This window comes from Perognathus longimembris, unplaced genomic scaffold (genome assembly GCF_023159225.1).
Source record: "Perognathus longimembris pacificus isolate PPM17 unplaced genomic scaffold, ASM2315922v1 HiC_scaffold_5662, whole genome shotgun sequence".
Lineage (NCBI taxonomy): Eukaryota > Metazoa > Chordata > Mammalia > Rodentia > Heteromyidae > Perognathus > Perognathus longimembris.
The window spans coordinates 83,297-98,595 of NW_025961114.1; the positions used below are offsets into that span (position 1 = coordinate 83,297).

The window sequence follows — 15,299 nt, forward strand, 5'->3', positions numbered from 1 at the left end:
ATGAAAGTGGATGAAATTGAATCTTGTACATTGCTCTAAATTTAGCATGGTCAGATTAGAGTTGATGTGTATGTTCTGTTTCTTTTTCTCAGACTTTATACACACATATTGTGACTGACATCAAGAACATAAATGCAAAACACAAAAACAATAAAGTGAATATAGTAAGTGCCTTCTGTTTTTCCTGTTTGCTGCATTGCACAGCAAGATATTGTATTATATCAAGTCTTCTCTTTCTCCTGTTGTTCAGGTGTTACAGAAATTCATGTACACCATGCTAAGAGAAAGCAATGCCACTGCAGCCAAGATGTCTTTGGATGTGATGATCGAACTTTACAGAAGAAACATCTGGTAATAGATACATCCATTTTCCTCTTGAGAAATGGATCTCTCTCTCTCTCTCTCTTTTTTTGCCCAGCTCTGGGGCTTGAACTCAGGGCCTGAACACTGTCCCTGGCTTTTTTTTTTTTTGCTCGAGGTTAGCATTCTACCACTTGAGCCACAGTGACACTTCCAGCTTTCTCTGTATATGTGGTGCTGAGGAATTGAACCCAGGGCTTCCAGGGCTTGCTGCATGCTAGGTGAGCAGTCTACCACTAGGCTACATTCCCAGCCCCGGCTCTTTTTTTTTTTTTTTTAATTAATCTTGCACTCTTCATTATACCTCTGTCATAGATTAAATTAGAACTAAAACTACAGAAAACTAATAACATTGACTTGCATTTCCTGAGCAAGTACTGAGATGCTCAGTACCTCGCGTCCTAGTACCTTTGATGTATACTTCGTAGTACCTTGTCGGCCTTCAGAGCAAGTTGAGAACAACTGTCTAGAATCATTCCATTTTATAAGTAGCAAAACAGAAGGGAAGTGAATAGAATAAGAGTTTAGCTATTAGTAGGCAGAGCTGAAATTCAAACCCAGATTTGTCTAACTCCTAACCTAACCTTGTATTCCTTGGCCTGCCACTTGGGAGAGTTTGAAGTCAATTCATGCTGCTTGTATAAAATAGCATGTGGTGTTTCTCATTGGTACAGTGCTCTGCCCCAGGTCTTTTGCTGTTCTTACTAACTTTTCTTACTGTGAGCAATCTTTACTGTTGCAGAATAAGTAGAGACAGAAAAGCTTTAGTAGCATGTGTTAGTAGTAGAGGGGGTTCATTATGATAATCTGCAGGTTATCACACAGAGTACATGTCGTGTACTTTGAGTGATTCCCTCCCTCGGTGAAAGCCCTGTGGCCCTCCCCCCCTTTGCATGTAGTATTTGATGCATTTCATTATGCTGCTTTTGTGCATATGTGTAGTGTACGTTAATCTCTTCACTGTCCTAGAAAACCTTTTTTTTCAATTGCATATAATCTCCACTTAGAGGTAATTATCATTTAAAAAACACTTTATGGTGTTTCTTCCTGTTTTGTTTTTTTCCAGTACTGGGTTTGAATTCATGCCTTAACCTTAGGCAGGCACATTACCGCTGAGCCACGCGTCCAGCGCTTTTTTACGCTGGTTATTTTGAAATCCTAATATTCCCTTCCCATTGCATGTGGGATGCCGGGCGTGCCAGCTGGCTCCACTTCTTCCGTTGAGATGGAGTCTTGTTGGATGTTCTGCCTCCGTTGAACTGGAACCACCGTTCTCCTGCTCTCAGCCGCCCCCCTTGCTAGGATCGCAGGTGTGAGCCACAGTGCCCACCTCCTTCCTGATCTTTTAGTTAACATACAGTAACTATGCTTTGAACCAGTTTAGAGGCTGAATTTTGCAAAGTTGTCTTCCTTCTATTGTGTTAAATTTTTTCCCATGTACCTTGAGTGGGAGAAGGTATTCTTTTAAATCGTTAAATTAATTCTTCATCTTAATGGCTATACATTTTATGTGAGTGGGCTAAAGTCTAATTAAATGCTCCACTTGTGGTTCATTGATTTAGCATGGAGTTGGGAACATGGCCTAGTGGCAAGAGTGCTTGCCACGATTTAGCCATCTACGATGTTAATGTCAGTATTTCTTGTGTTACTTTGTGTCATTGTCTGCGGCTTGGCTGGCAGTATGAAAGAGTGAAAACTGACTTCAGAACGCTCATTGATTCCCTCCAGGAATGATGCCAAAACCGTGAATGTTATCACAACTGCTTGTTTCTCAAAGATCACCAAGGTGAGCCCACGTGTAAGGTGCGTGGAAGCACTGGCTGGTCAGTTGCTGGGGCTGGGAGGCGAGGGTGTGGAGGAAGAAGCGATGTGGGCATGCGCAGTGCTCACTGATGCTTGCTTGCTTCCTTTCTACTGTGCTTGCCTGAGTTGTCAGTATTCTTGAGAAGTCAGAATTATTATGAGCCCCTAAACGCTGTGTAGGTGATAGCTGCTGATGTTTTGCCTGTGATTCTTCACGCTTCTGTTGGGCGTGGGCACAGGTAAATGGCTATATGGACTGTGTTTGATCTTTGTATTTGAAGGATTCCAATGTCTGACTTTGGGGAATGTGGAAGTTGACAGTCGACCTTAAGGATGATTATAGAACCTGGCAAATTTTATGTAGTTAAAAATCTTTTGGGGGTTCTAGGAATGTGGCTTAGTGGTGTAGAGTGCTAGCCTTGAGCAAAATAAGCCCTAAGTTAAAGCCCCAGGACTGTCAAAAAAAAAAAAAAAATTCTGGTAATGTTGGAACTTGAGCACAGGACTTGTGTAAGTTAAACATGTGCTTGACTAAGCTATACTAACTAACCGTGAAGATTTAAAGGACAGATGACACCATAAAATGCTTATCTAAATTAAGAAGGAGCAGAAACCATAACACCCTTGAATTTCTTCAGTTTCTAGCGAATATATGCATAAGCTACCAAAAAAAGTATTTGTCCTGCCTGTCACTGGTGGCTCACGCCTGTCACGCCTGTCCTCCTAGCTACTCAGGAGGCTGAGATCTGAGGATCCCAGTTTGAAGCCAGCCCAAGCAGGAAGGTCCCTGTGAGACTCTTATCTCCAATTAACATATCTTCTTCCCCAGGTACCCCTCCCCCCAAGGAAAAAAAAACAAAAAACACCGAAGTGAAGCTGGGAAAAGTGGTAGAGCATGCTAGTCTTGAGCAAAAGAGCCTCAGGGCCTATGTTCAAGCTCCACACCTGACCCAAAAAAACAGAAAAGAGATAAAACATATTTGTTTTTTGATAGAAGCTAAGTTAAGTAGACTTTCCGGTTATCTTTAGATATTAGTGGCTGCTTTGACATTCTTCCTTGGGAAAGATGAAGATGAGAAACAGGACAGCGACTCAGAATCTGAGGTTGGTTTAATCACACAGGGATCTTTTGACATTTGCCAGTTCTTCAGGTTTTCCTATTGTGCTGAGTTTATGTTGTGAAATCTTTAGCTGTTCAAGTAAAAAAAAACTTATTTGTCTCATTTTTTTTATTGAGTTCTGCTTCAGTTTTGGATTCATAATCCCTTCAGTTTAACTGGCTTTATGTAAATTTAGAATTATTGCTACCACCATATTATTAAGGTGGTATTGTGTCATAGAAATAAGCTCACAGTGTGGAAAGAAAATGAAATAATGGTAGCTTTAAATTGACAAATCCAAGATTTAAGATATGATCAGGGGGCTAGGAATGTGGCTTAATGGTAGAGTGCTTGCCCAGCGTGCATGAAGCCCTGCATTCAATTCCTCAGCACCACATAAACAGAAAAAGCCGGAAGTGGGGCTCTGGCTCAAGTGGTAGAGTGCTAGCCTTGGGCAAAAAGAAGCCAGGGACAGTGCCTAGGCCCTGGTTCCAGCCCCAAGTCTGGCAAAAAAGATATGGTCACACTTTTTAGAAATATTAGAAGAAAGATTTTTTTATAGGTATAAACTTACCTTGTTGTGTTATCATTTTACTAGCTAGATCCAGACAGATAACATCTTTATTGTGTTAAGAGCAATGTATATTGATGCGAAAAATTCCACATACTGTGACTTTTTTCGCCCGATATTGTTTCCTATACATTTTATATGCACATATGTCCATAAATTCTTACACTTACACTTCATTTAAAAACTGTATATATGAAGCTGGTGCCCATGGCTCACACCTATAATCCTAGCTGCTCAGGAGGCTGAGATCTGAGGATGGCTGTTAGAAGCCAGCCCAGGCAGGCAAGTCGTGAGATTCGTATCTCCAATGAGTCACAGAAAAAGCTGGGAGTGGCGCTGTGGCTCAAGATAGAGTGCTAGCCTTGAGCAGAAGGAGCTCAGGGACAGTACCCAGGCCTGAGTTTAAGCCCTAGGACTGGCAAAAATAATAACCGGATTGTATGAGTGATGTGTGCTACTGCTTGCTTTCTTAGTGTCAGTATATGTAGATGTACTCACGCATTTAGATCTTTACAAAAACCACTACATACTTTAGAACAAATGTAGTTTTGGAAGTATTCCCCTGTTGATAGATGAGGACACCATGCATTGTTTCCGTGCAGATTTTCCTTGTTTCCAGTTTTCTGAAGTCCTTTTCTTCTTTAGGATGAAGGACCCACAGCAAGAGACCTGCTGGTTCAGTATGCCACCGGGAAGAAGAGCGCCAAAAACAAGAAGAAGCTGGAGAAGGCGATGAAGGTGCTTAAGGTGAGACTGGAGAAAGGACAGGGGACTCATAGTGTATGAAAAGCTCTCCAGCTTTTGAAGGGGCAGAGGAGCAGTATTAAGGTTTGAACTCGGTTTCTTGCTTTCTGCGTAGGAAGGTAGGTACTTACTGCTTGGGCGACCCAGCTCTCCCCTTCCTCACTTTTTTCAGTGCTAGTACTAGGGCTTGAACTCAGAGCTGTGAGTTCTCCCTTGGCCTTTTCATTCACAGCAGTTGCTCTGCCACTTGAGCCGCACCTCCACTTCCGAGCTCTGGCTTTTAGACTTTGAATGATGTCTCAAAGGTTGTTATCGAGCCATGTCTAAGCACTAATTTTAAATGAATAAGTAAACTTACCCTGGAAAAACTTGTGACTTAAAAAAAATAAATTTGATTAAGTATACTTTTACTTGTTCTGATCACAGTAGTTTCTTTTATGGTGTCTTTGTTAGACCTATCCTATTTGAAGGCTGAAGTATGTGGGCTGGGAACATGGCTTAGTGGTAGAGTGCTTGCTTAGCATGCGTGAAGCCCTTGGTTCTATTCTTAGGCACCATGTAAACAGAAAAAGCTGGACGTGGCACGGTGGCTCAAGTGGTAGAGTGCTAGCCTTGAGCAAAAAGAAGCCAGGGACAGCAGGCCCTGAGTTCAATCCCCAGGACTGACAAAAAAACAAAAATAAAATTTAAAGAATGAAGTACATGTGATATTTTATTACAATTACTCCAAAAAGCACTCATTTGTCCCCATGTGTTTTGTTTGTTTGTTTGTTTGCCAGTCCTGGGGCTTGGACTCAGGCCTGAGCACTGTCCTTGGCTTCCTTTTGCTCAAGGCTAGCACTCTGCCACTTGAGTCACAGAGCCACTTCTGGCCGTTTTCTATATATATGGTACTGAGGAATCGAACCCAGGGCTTCATGTATATGAGGCAAGCACTCTTGCCACTAGGCCCCATTCCCAGCCCTCCCCCCCCCGTGTGTTTTTTTAATGTTTGTGGTTACAAATTCTTGTAAGTCTCAAAAGTACTGATGGCTAGAACATTCCCAAGGTTTTTTGTTTGGTTTTTTAAAATTTTTTTTCTTTAGACAGGGTCTTCCTATGTTGTAGGTTGGCCTCAAACTTGCAGTTTTTCTACTGTATCCTCCCAAATGCTGGGATTTCAGGTGTTATACCACCAGGCCAGCTCTGAGGTTTTTATCTTAAAAGATAAAAACCATCTTAAGTTTTTCCAATTTAGATTATTTTTAGATCTAGGATTTTTTTTCCTTATTTTCTTTTTTTGGTGCTGGGGATTGAGCTCAGGACCTTCTGCATAATAAGCATATATTCTACCACTATATATACCCTAGTCCTTTTTTTTTTCATTTTAAGAAATTATTTTTGTCTGGTTGGTTTTTGGTTTGGTTTGGTTTGTTTTGGATGGTAGTGCTGGGTTTGGATTGAAGGCCTTGTACTTGCTAGATAACTAGCCCACTATCACTTGAGCCATGCCCTCAGCCCTGTTTTTCTTTTAAGTAGCCTAATAGACTCACTTGCAGCCTTTGTTAATGCATTGCGTTCTATAGCATCACCGTCATTTGGATTGGAAAGCGTTTTCTTATTCTTTCTTTCAGAAACAAAAGAAAAAGAAGAAGCCAGAGGTGTTTAACTTTTCAGCTATTCACTTGATTCATGATCCTCAAGGTAGAGAGAATTGTGACTATCCAAGTTCCTTGTAGAACCTGTGCCTGTTTAGTTCCACTGCCAGGGTTGTCAGGGCACTTAATAAGATCCTCAGCACTTAATAGGAATCAACAAATGCTTAGCAGTTACCACTGGGTTATGACGTAGAAAATTAATGTTGTCAAGGAATGATTTCCAGTCTATATCAACATAAGGATGAACAGGTCTCTGATTTGTGTTATTTTCAACACAAAAGTAGTAAGACATTGTACTTCACTGCAAATTGGTAGTCTCTTGTTAGTCTTTTCTTTCACTAGTTTGTGGAATCCAGAAGTTTGGGAAACCCGAGTTTTCAAACAAGGCTGCCCATTTGAATTAGCTAGAGGATGTATAAATCTGAACTGAACCCCAGGATTGTGATTGGGTCGGTGTGGGGTTGTGGGTGAACATTGAGATTTAAGCGTTGTCTATACATTTGCTAACCTGCTCTCGGTGTTTCTCAAATGTGTATGTGCCCACCAAACACCTGGGGACCCGGGTCAAGTGCCCATTCTGACTCAGTAGGCTTGGGTGGCCTGAGAGGCTACGTGTCTGTGAAGGTCTGGGTGAACAGGCTGCTGCTGGTCTTCAAAGCACATTCCAGAAGCAGGACCACCGAGCATCTGTTGTCAGTCTTGGTGGTGATGCTGAAAACCTTGACACGCCTTGAGGTGTGTTCAGTGACTGGGCACCGGTGCTGGTGGATCACTTGGGTTTAGTTCGTCACCCACCCCCTGCCTGGGCCGTGCTGTATGAACATGGACTCACCGAGCACTTCTGTGATCTTGTCTTCTCCAGATTTTGCGGAAAAACTCCTGAAGCAGCTAGAGAGCTATAAGGAGAGGTTTGAAGTGAAGATGATGCTCATGAACCTCATCTCCAGATTGGTGGGGATTCACGAGGTTTGGATGCTTTGCTCCCCTTGTGGGGGGTTCGAAGTCGGTGTGGGCTTGGTGAAAGGGGAGCCCTTCGTGTTAGGTGGCACAGCCCCTACACTGCCCATCCCTGTACAGTCCGCAGAACAACACAGCCTTCCCATCTGTGGATAGTCAGTTTACGGATTACTGTTTTATGTTTTCTGTATTTATTTCCCATATCCGTTTTCCTGGCCCATCCAGTCTTCACTGACTTGTACTGCATTGCCCATTACTTAACCCTCCAAAGCCTTCCTGACTTTCAGATGTCTCTGGCAGGAAATTAGGTTTTCAGAGCTGAATCCTTCCTTTCTCTCCTCTTAAATTAATTGCTAGAGCTCCTTTGTGGTGCGTGTGTGCGTGTGAGGTGTGCACATGGGCCCCACACTGCTTTTGCACTCACTGCCATTATGGGAAAAAGGGATGGCAGAAAGCTACAGGCCAAAAAGAAACAGCTAGACAGGCTAGTGCTGCTCTGAGCATCTGCAAACATGTGGCTTCCCTTAAGCTTTTTAAAATAACAAAAGGAAGGGGGCTGGGAGTCAGACTCTGGGGCAGCTGCTTACCATGCCCAAGGCCTGGGTTCCCTCCTGGCATTCCCTGTCCCTTTCCCTTCACCCACCTTGCTTCCTCTGAAAAGTAAGAAAGTCGGCTAGTAAATACACACATCCCAGTTTAAAGTGAAAGCACACACAGGAACATGGTTATCTCCTAAGAAAAACCTACCTCTTCACTGCTTTTTCTCTATGGCTGTAGTTCCATAAGGGTCATCAGGTCAATGTATGCAGTTATTTCAGTGCAGGACTGAATTTGAACTTGATGGGAAAGCAAAAGTGATTGGTGGTTTAAGCGTAGTTTGAAGGAAATAATATTGGAGTTTTAACAGCTGGATATCCATCTTTATATCGAACCATTAGAAGAAGTATCTAATGACCCAACCGGGTTTTGTTTTGTGGCTGAAGTGGAAAAAATAAATTTATTTCCATATGAAGAACATTGAGAAAGCATAACCAAGGTTTCATTTCTTGAAACTAATCGTTTCCATTTCCTTTATAACTGGACTCTTGTGACCCTTACGTAAGTAGGCTCCAAAGTGAGTATTTTCTCTTTAAAATATGGAGAGCAATTCCTACAAGGTAGCTGGACTAGTAGACAATACAATCAAGACTGGCAGGGTTTTGGTGGTCAGATTATGTTAGTGCTATTCAGAGTTGATTTTTTTTTTTCTTGTTCCTTTTCCAAAAGTAATAGAGATTGAACTGAGGGCCTCATTCCTGCTAGAGGCTCTCTCCAGCCCTGTGGTTTTGAAATAGGGTCTGCTCCAGCCCTTAACTGACTAGTAGTCTGACATTTAACTCTTGCTTCCATCTCTAAGCTAGCCGAAATGACAGGTGTTGAAGAGTGTTGTTTTGATTAACTCTGCCTTTATTCTTCGTTGATTTACTTTTTTCTTTTTTTTTCTTTTTTTTGCCAGTCCTGGGGCTTGGACTCAGGGCCTGAGCACTGTCCCTGGCTTCTTTTTGCTCAAGGCTAGCACTCTGCCACTTGGGTCACAGCGCCACTTCTGGCCATTTTCTGTATATGTGGTGCTGGGGAATCAAACCCAGGGCTTCATGTATAAGAGACAAGCGCTCTTGCCACTAGGCCATATCCCCAGCCCCTTTATTTACTTTTTTCTTCCTTTAGATGGAAAAAGAACAGTATAGGATCAGTTGAGAGAGTTCCTGTTCTTGGTTAAGAAAACAAATTGAGGGGCTGGGAATATGGCCTAGTGGCAAGAGTGCTTGCCTCGTATACATGAGGCCCTGGGTTCGATTCCTCAGCACCACCTATACAGAAAATGGCCAGAAGTGGCGCTGTGGCTCAAGTGGCAGAGTGCTAGCCTTGAGCAAAAAAGAAGCCAGGGACAGTGTTCAAGCCCTGAGTTGACGGCCCAGGACTGGCCAAAAAAAAAAAAAAAAAAAAAGAAAACAAATTGAGTCATCTTTTTACATGACTACTTACAGAAACTGAAGAAAAGTGAGAAATAATTCCCAATTAGTTGATCTTGGTGATAGAGTTCCATTATGGAAACGTGAAGCCATGTCTCCGTTTCATAAATAATGAATTTGTGTATTTTTTTGCCCACAGGTTTTTCTCTTCAACTTCTATCCCTTTGTGCAAAGGTTCCTGCAGCCCCACCAGAGAGGTAAGGTACCCACTTGCCTGTTCTTTTAGTGGCCCTCACATTAGAATACCATCTAGTCTGTTACTTTGGACTCACTAACGAGTTAGGAGTTCAGCATTACTGTAGCATTCTTTCTAGAATTGGCCGTGGATTTGTTGTTCTGCTCATTAACTGTAAGAAACTATTGGTTTTCAAAGTAGTAGCAATGAAAAGTGGATGTCTCTACTTGTGTAATATAAAAAATTATAGAAGTGGGGCTGGGAATATGGCCTAGTGGTAAAGTACTTGCCTCATATACATGAAGCCCTGGGTTCGATTCCTCAGTACTACATATATAGAAAAAGCTGGAAGTGGTGCTGTGGTTCAGGTGGTAGAGTGCTAGCCTTGGGCAAAAAGAAGCTCAGGCCCTGAGTTCAAACCCCAGGACTGGCAAAAACAAAACAAAACAAAAATTATAGAAGTATAACAGGACACCCGTGGTTTGTGCCTGTAATCCTAGCTACTCAGGAGGCTGAAATCTGAGAATTGATGTTGAAAACCAGTCTGGGAAAGCCCATGAAACTCTTAACTTCCAGTTAACTACCAGAAAACCAGAAGTGACACTGTGGCTCACATGCTAGAGCATTAGTTTTGAGCAGAAGAAGTTGAGGGACAGTGCCTAAGCCCTGAGTTCAAGCCCCAGGCCTGGCAGGAAAATGATAAAAGTTTCACCTTTTATCATAACTTGATCATAATTGTTCTCATTGCCCTTACATGTGTAGCAAAGCCAATTAAAAACATCAGAGCAGGAAAAAAGATGCTCTTTGCCTTTAGACTCTACCCAGGTTAGGAAAGCAATGGACATGAACCAAGCACTGGACTAAGTATTTTCCATACTTCCTCACATGAATGCTTTGGAGTATAGAAAGAAAAAAAGAAGAGCAAGCTACTCACTAAAGGCTACTCTCTTGTGCTAAATAGTAACTCTGCTGCCCCTTTGAATAGAGAATACGTGTAAATCTTGATTTGCACTTATTCGTTCATTCAACACTGAGTGACTTCTCTGGCGCACTGCACCAGACTAGGAACTGCACAGTGACTTTAACACAGAGCCCTTACCCTTGTAGAGTTGATGTGCTCGTGCTCTGTATTAAGAGTGTGTGGTGAGGAAGGGACATTGCTAAGGTAGGGGCTTGAGGAGGCTCAAGGGAGCCATGCAGCGAGGCAGAGGAAGCCGCAGTAGCAATGGGTTGGGGCCTGAGAGACAGCCATGACAGTACCCCTTCTTCTCTTTTACGTTTTCAGAAGTAACAAAGATCCTCTGTTTGTGGCCCAAGCCACTCACCAGCTTGTTCCCCCAGAGGTGAGAACTGCTAACCTGACTTGGGGACCTAGTCCACACAGCCAGCGCCATGCCCCCCTTCCCCTTCCCCCTCCCCCAGTAGTATTGGGGTTTGAACTGAGGCCCTTGAACTTGTCAGACTGGTGAAGGACTTCTGAGCTATGCCTCCAGCTGTGTTGTTTTTCACTAGGGATTTTGAAGGTAGAGTCCTGTTTCTCAACTGAGTACATGTCTGAGCCAAGATCTGTCTACTTTAGATTTCCTGTTGTTAAGAAGTTGGGTTGTGCCAGGTGCTGGTGGCTCACACTTGTCATCCTAGCTACTCAGGAGGCTGAGAGCTGAGGAGTGCAGTTCAAAGCCCAACCGGTCAGGAAAGTCCCTGAGACCCTGATCTCCAATGAACCACCAGAAAATTGGAAGTGGCACTGTGTGGTAGAGCTCAGGGACAGCACCCAGGCCCTGAGTTCAAGCCCCATGATTGACAAAAATTGAAAAAGCTCGTTTGCACAGTTCATTGAAAGTTAAATTTCTTTTGAAAATTCTGACTTGTGCATTGACAATGTTAGGACCAGAAGAGGTCACGAATATTATTAAGGCAGGAGTGGCTCATGCCTTATCACAATTACTTGAGAGACAAAGATTAAGGAGATCAAAGTTCAGGGCCAGCCTGGGCAAAAGGCAAGAGATCCTATCCAAAATGGGGGTTGGGGTGGGGTAGCGTGGCTCAAGAGATAGGGCAAGTATGAGGCCCTGTGTTCAAATACAGTTCAAAAACTGTGTGTGTGTGTGTGTGTGTGTGTGTGTGTGTGTGTGTGTGTGTTACAGTAATTATTTTTCAAAGCTATCATTCCTTCTGTTGAGTAAGAGCATTGGAATATAGGAGAGTAGGATTTAACCTGAGTGTGACCCTGGAGACTGAACCCCAAGGAAACTTTTCCATCTGTGATGCCCTTGGGTTTGATTGCTTTCAGCTCTGGAACTGAAGGCAGGTGCTGTTTCTCCAGCCTCGTCTTTGGGCCCAGGCACGCCACTTGCACTCACTTCTTCTCTCGCTCTCATGCAGATCATTCAGTCGTTGCTCATGACTGTGGCTAACAACTTCGTCACTGACAAGAACTCGGGGGAAGTCATGACTGTGGGGTATGTAGAACAACATGGTGGGCGTAGTAAACATTGTAACACACATGCGCCGTGGTTTGAACTCAGGACTTGCACTTGCTCTGCTGGTGCTCTATCACTTGAGCCATGCCTCCAAACCAGTCTTTTTTGATTTTGTTTATTTTCTCATTCTTATTATCTTTAAGTAGTTGCATTAAGGGGTTTTAGTTGTAGGTCACTTTGTATTTTCTAATTATTTTGGAGATGACATCTAGTAAACTTTTCTGCTTGGGTTGTCTTCAATCCTTAAGTCTCCCACATCTGAGTAGCTAGGATTACAGGCATAAGCCACTGACACCTGCTTTTATTATACTGGTCAGAATTTTAGGAAAGAACCAGAGAAGGGCACTTTTCCTACTAATCAGCTATTTGTCTTTTTACAATTTTACTCTATACGAAGAATTGTTGGAAAATCTATTTTTCTCTCCTCTCACTATGAATATATCTTACGTGTCACAAATGATTTAATAGTGAATCACTGTGATTTGAGGGCAGTTCAGTGGCCTTTCTGATTAATTCAAAACCACTTACAGAGTAAGTACTGCTGGGCACCGGTACCTCACACTTGTACTCCTAGCTATTCAGGAGGCTGAGGATTCTGTTCAAAGCCAGCTTGGACAAACAAGCCATGAGACTCTTTTATCTCCAGCTAGCTACCCAAAAAGCCAGAAGTGGAGCTGTGGCTCAAGTGGCAGAATGCTAGCTTTGAGCAAAAAGGATAGCGCTGAGGCCCTGAGTAAAAGCCGCAAGACTGCGGAATAGAGTCAGCCCGATTCAAGGATCATCTAAACTGTCCTTAGGAGAAAGTGACACGTTACCCAATTACATTTTATGATCCTTGGAAAAGCTTGAAGACCTATAATCCTTCTTACCTGACCCAGTCCTTCCCTCCTTCGGGCTAGCAGCAGATGCTGCCTTGCCATTTCACAGTGTACCTTCCTCTGTGAGAAAAGGTAATGGCAGTCACTGCCTGACTAAAAGTTTTAGGCTACCACTCTCACATTCTTCACCATGCTGTCATTTTAAAACCCAACTTGTATTCCCTTCGCTTTCATTTTCTTAGGTTAAACCACATAGAAGTGCTCTCTTGTTATTTTTTTAATTCAGTTTTCCTTTTCTAGAATCAATGCTATAAAAGAGATAACAGCTCGATGTCCTCTAGCCATGACTGAAGACCTTCTTCAAGACCTGGTTCAATATAAGACACACAAAGATAAGAGTAAGTTGTATGTTACTTTCAGTAGGCCAAGGATTTCCTTGTGACTCATTTTTACCTCACTATGGTCTTTTTGCTCCATAATTTCTCACCAAAAGTGTTATTTTATAGATGTAATGATGTCTGCTAGAACTTTGATTCAGCTCTTCCGGACACTGAATCCTCAGATGTTGCAGAAGAAATTTCGGGTAGTTGAGACATCCTTCTTTTGGCCTAAAGGACACAGGCCCAGCTAGGTGCCATGGCTCAAGCATGTAATCCCAGCCCTCCTAAAAACAGAGATCTGGAGGATTGCACTTTGAGGCCAGCCAGCACACAAAAAAAATGTTAGCACGACCCCTTTTCAGTGTGGCACAAGGTGGCATGCACCTGTCATCAAGCTACGTGAGAATGATCACGATCAAGGCCTGCATAGGCAAACACATGAGACTGCCAAACTAAAGCAAAAGAGGCCGGAGGTGTGGCTCGGCAGCAGAGCACCTGCCTAGCAAGCGTGAAGCTGTGACCCTTACATGTACCTCAAAAGCTTTTGATGCTGCTAGCAGACCGGAAGCCTGCATTGACCACGTCCCCAGCCAGCTTCCATCTCTATCAAACGAGGAGGGTAGATGTATGTAACAGAGGTGATATTTCATTCCATAACTACAAATGTCTGAATTTTGATGAGAAAAGAATGAGGAAATCAGTGGACAGCATTCCAGATGGATTTAGTTTGGCCAGAGACATAAGCAGGCTTCTTATAATTTGATTGCTTCCATTTTTTTTAATGACTATCCTCCCAGAATTCAAAATTCTGGACAGTACTACCAATGATTACATGGTTTGCCCTCCTTCTTCCTTTAGGGTAAACCTACAGAAGCCTCTGCAGAAGCAAGAATACAGGAATATGGAGAATTAGATGCTAAAGATTACATTCCAGGAGCTGAGGTCCTAGAAGTTGACAAAGAAGAGAATGCTGACAATGATGAAGGTTCATTTTCCTTTACTTTCCTCTCTCTCCTGTTCTTTTTCCTTTCCATTTCTGTTCCTTTCCTTCTGTACTGCACCTTCAGACCCTGAAGGCATACTTTATCTCACTGTTACATGGCAAACCTAGACACCCTGTCAGGCATAGTTGTAAATAGACCAAAGAGCAAACAGCTGCTATTGCACTGCCTTATGGGTCACGGGGAGCCACTTTATTGAGGTGTCTACAAGGCTCTTTGACACCCAGAATCTTACACTCAGTTCTCTGAATAACTGAAACTCCTTTCTCACCTAAATCTAAATATATTTGGATGTTAATCAGATACTTGCTACAGTACAAGTTCAGTACACAAGTGCAATTTTGGTGGGTACCATTGGTTCAGCGTCACTTAGCTTTGGGAGTCTGTTCCTTTTTTGAGTATCAGGACAAATGACTGTAAGGTTTTGACTGACAGTCAATATTTGTCAATGCTTGCTTTGTTCTCCTTAAATTTAAACTGAAATGGTGTGGCTTATTTAGCAGCATTGCTCAGTTGTTGGTCAGTGGACTCGGAGTTGTGACTTGTGTGAGTGTTCAGCAGAGAGCGGCTGCGTGATTGAGCCCCTTCTTCACGCAGATGGATGGGAGAGTGCCAGCCTCAGTGAGGAGGCGGAGGAGGAGGAGGAGGAGGGTGCTGATGGCGAATGGGTTGATGTCCACCACTGTTCTGATGAAGAGCAGCAAGAAATCGTAAGTCGTGAGGTCACTCACGTGTTGACCGAGGCGGGACTTTTGCCCAGGCCCTTGGGGAGGTTGGGTTGCTGGAGCTCAGAACTCTCACTTGAGCCAGGGCTCTGTGACTTGTGTTTCATGAAGACCAAGAAGTTGAACAGCATGCCCGTGGAGGAGCGCAAGGCCAAAGCCGCAGCCATCAGCATGAGTCGGGTCTTAACTCAGGAAGACTTCCAAAAGATCCAGATGGCGCAGATGAGGAAGGAGCTGGATGCCGCCCCCGGGAAAGTGCAGAAGAGGAAGTACATCGACGTGGACAGTGACGAGGAGTCCAGGTAACGCGCATCCAGTGGGCCTCCAGGCAGCGTACCCGCTAACGAGGCACCCGCGAGGACAGGAGTTCCTCCACGCCACATAATTAATTCCTTTTCCCCCCTCACAGAGGTGAACTCCTGTCTCTTTGGGACATTGAGCGCCTTCATAAAAAGCCAAAGTCTGATAAGGAGACGAGACTAGGAACTGCCATGGTAAGTGGGGTCGCGCTTCCTCAGTCCTTACACAGAAAA

At 43.4% G+C, this 15,299-nt stretch overlaps 1 pseudogene; it reads left to right on the forward strand.

Annotated features, from left to right (window-relative positions):
• Positions 1 to 265: 265 nt before the first annotated feature.
• LOC125345423 lies at positions 266 to 15,072 on the forward strand (annotated as a pseudogene).
• Positions 15,073 to 15,299: the final 227 nt, after the last annotated feature.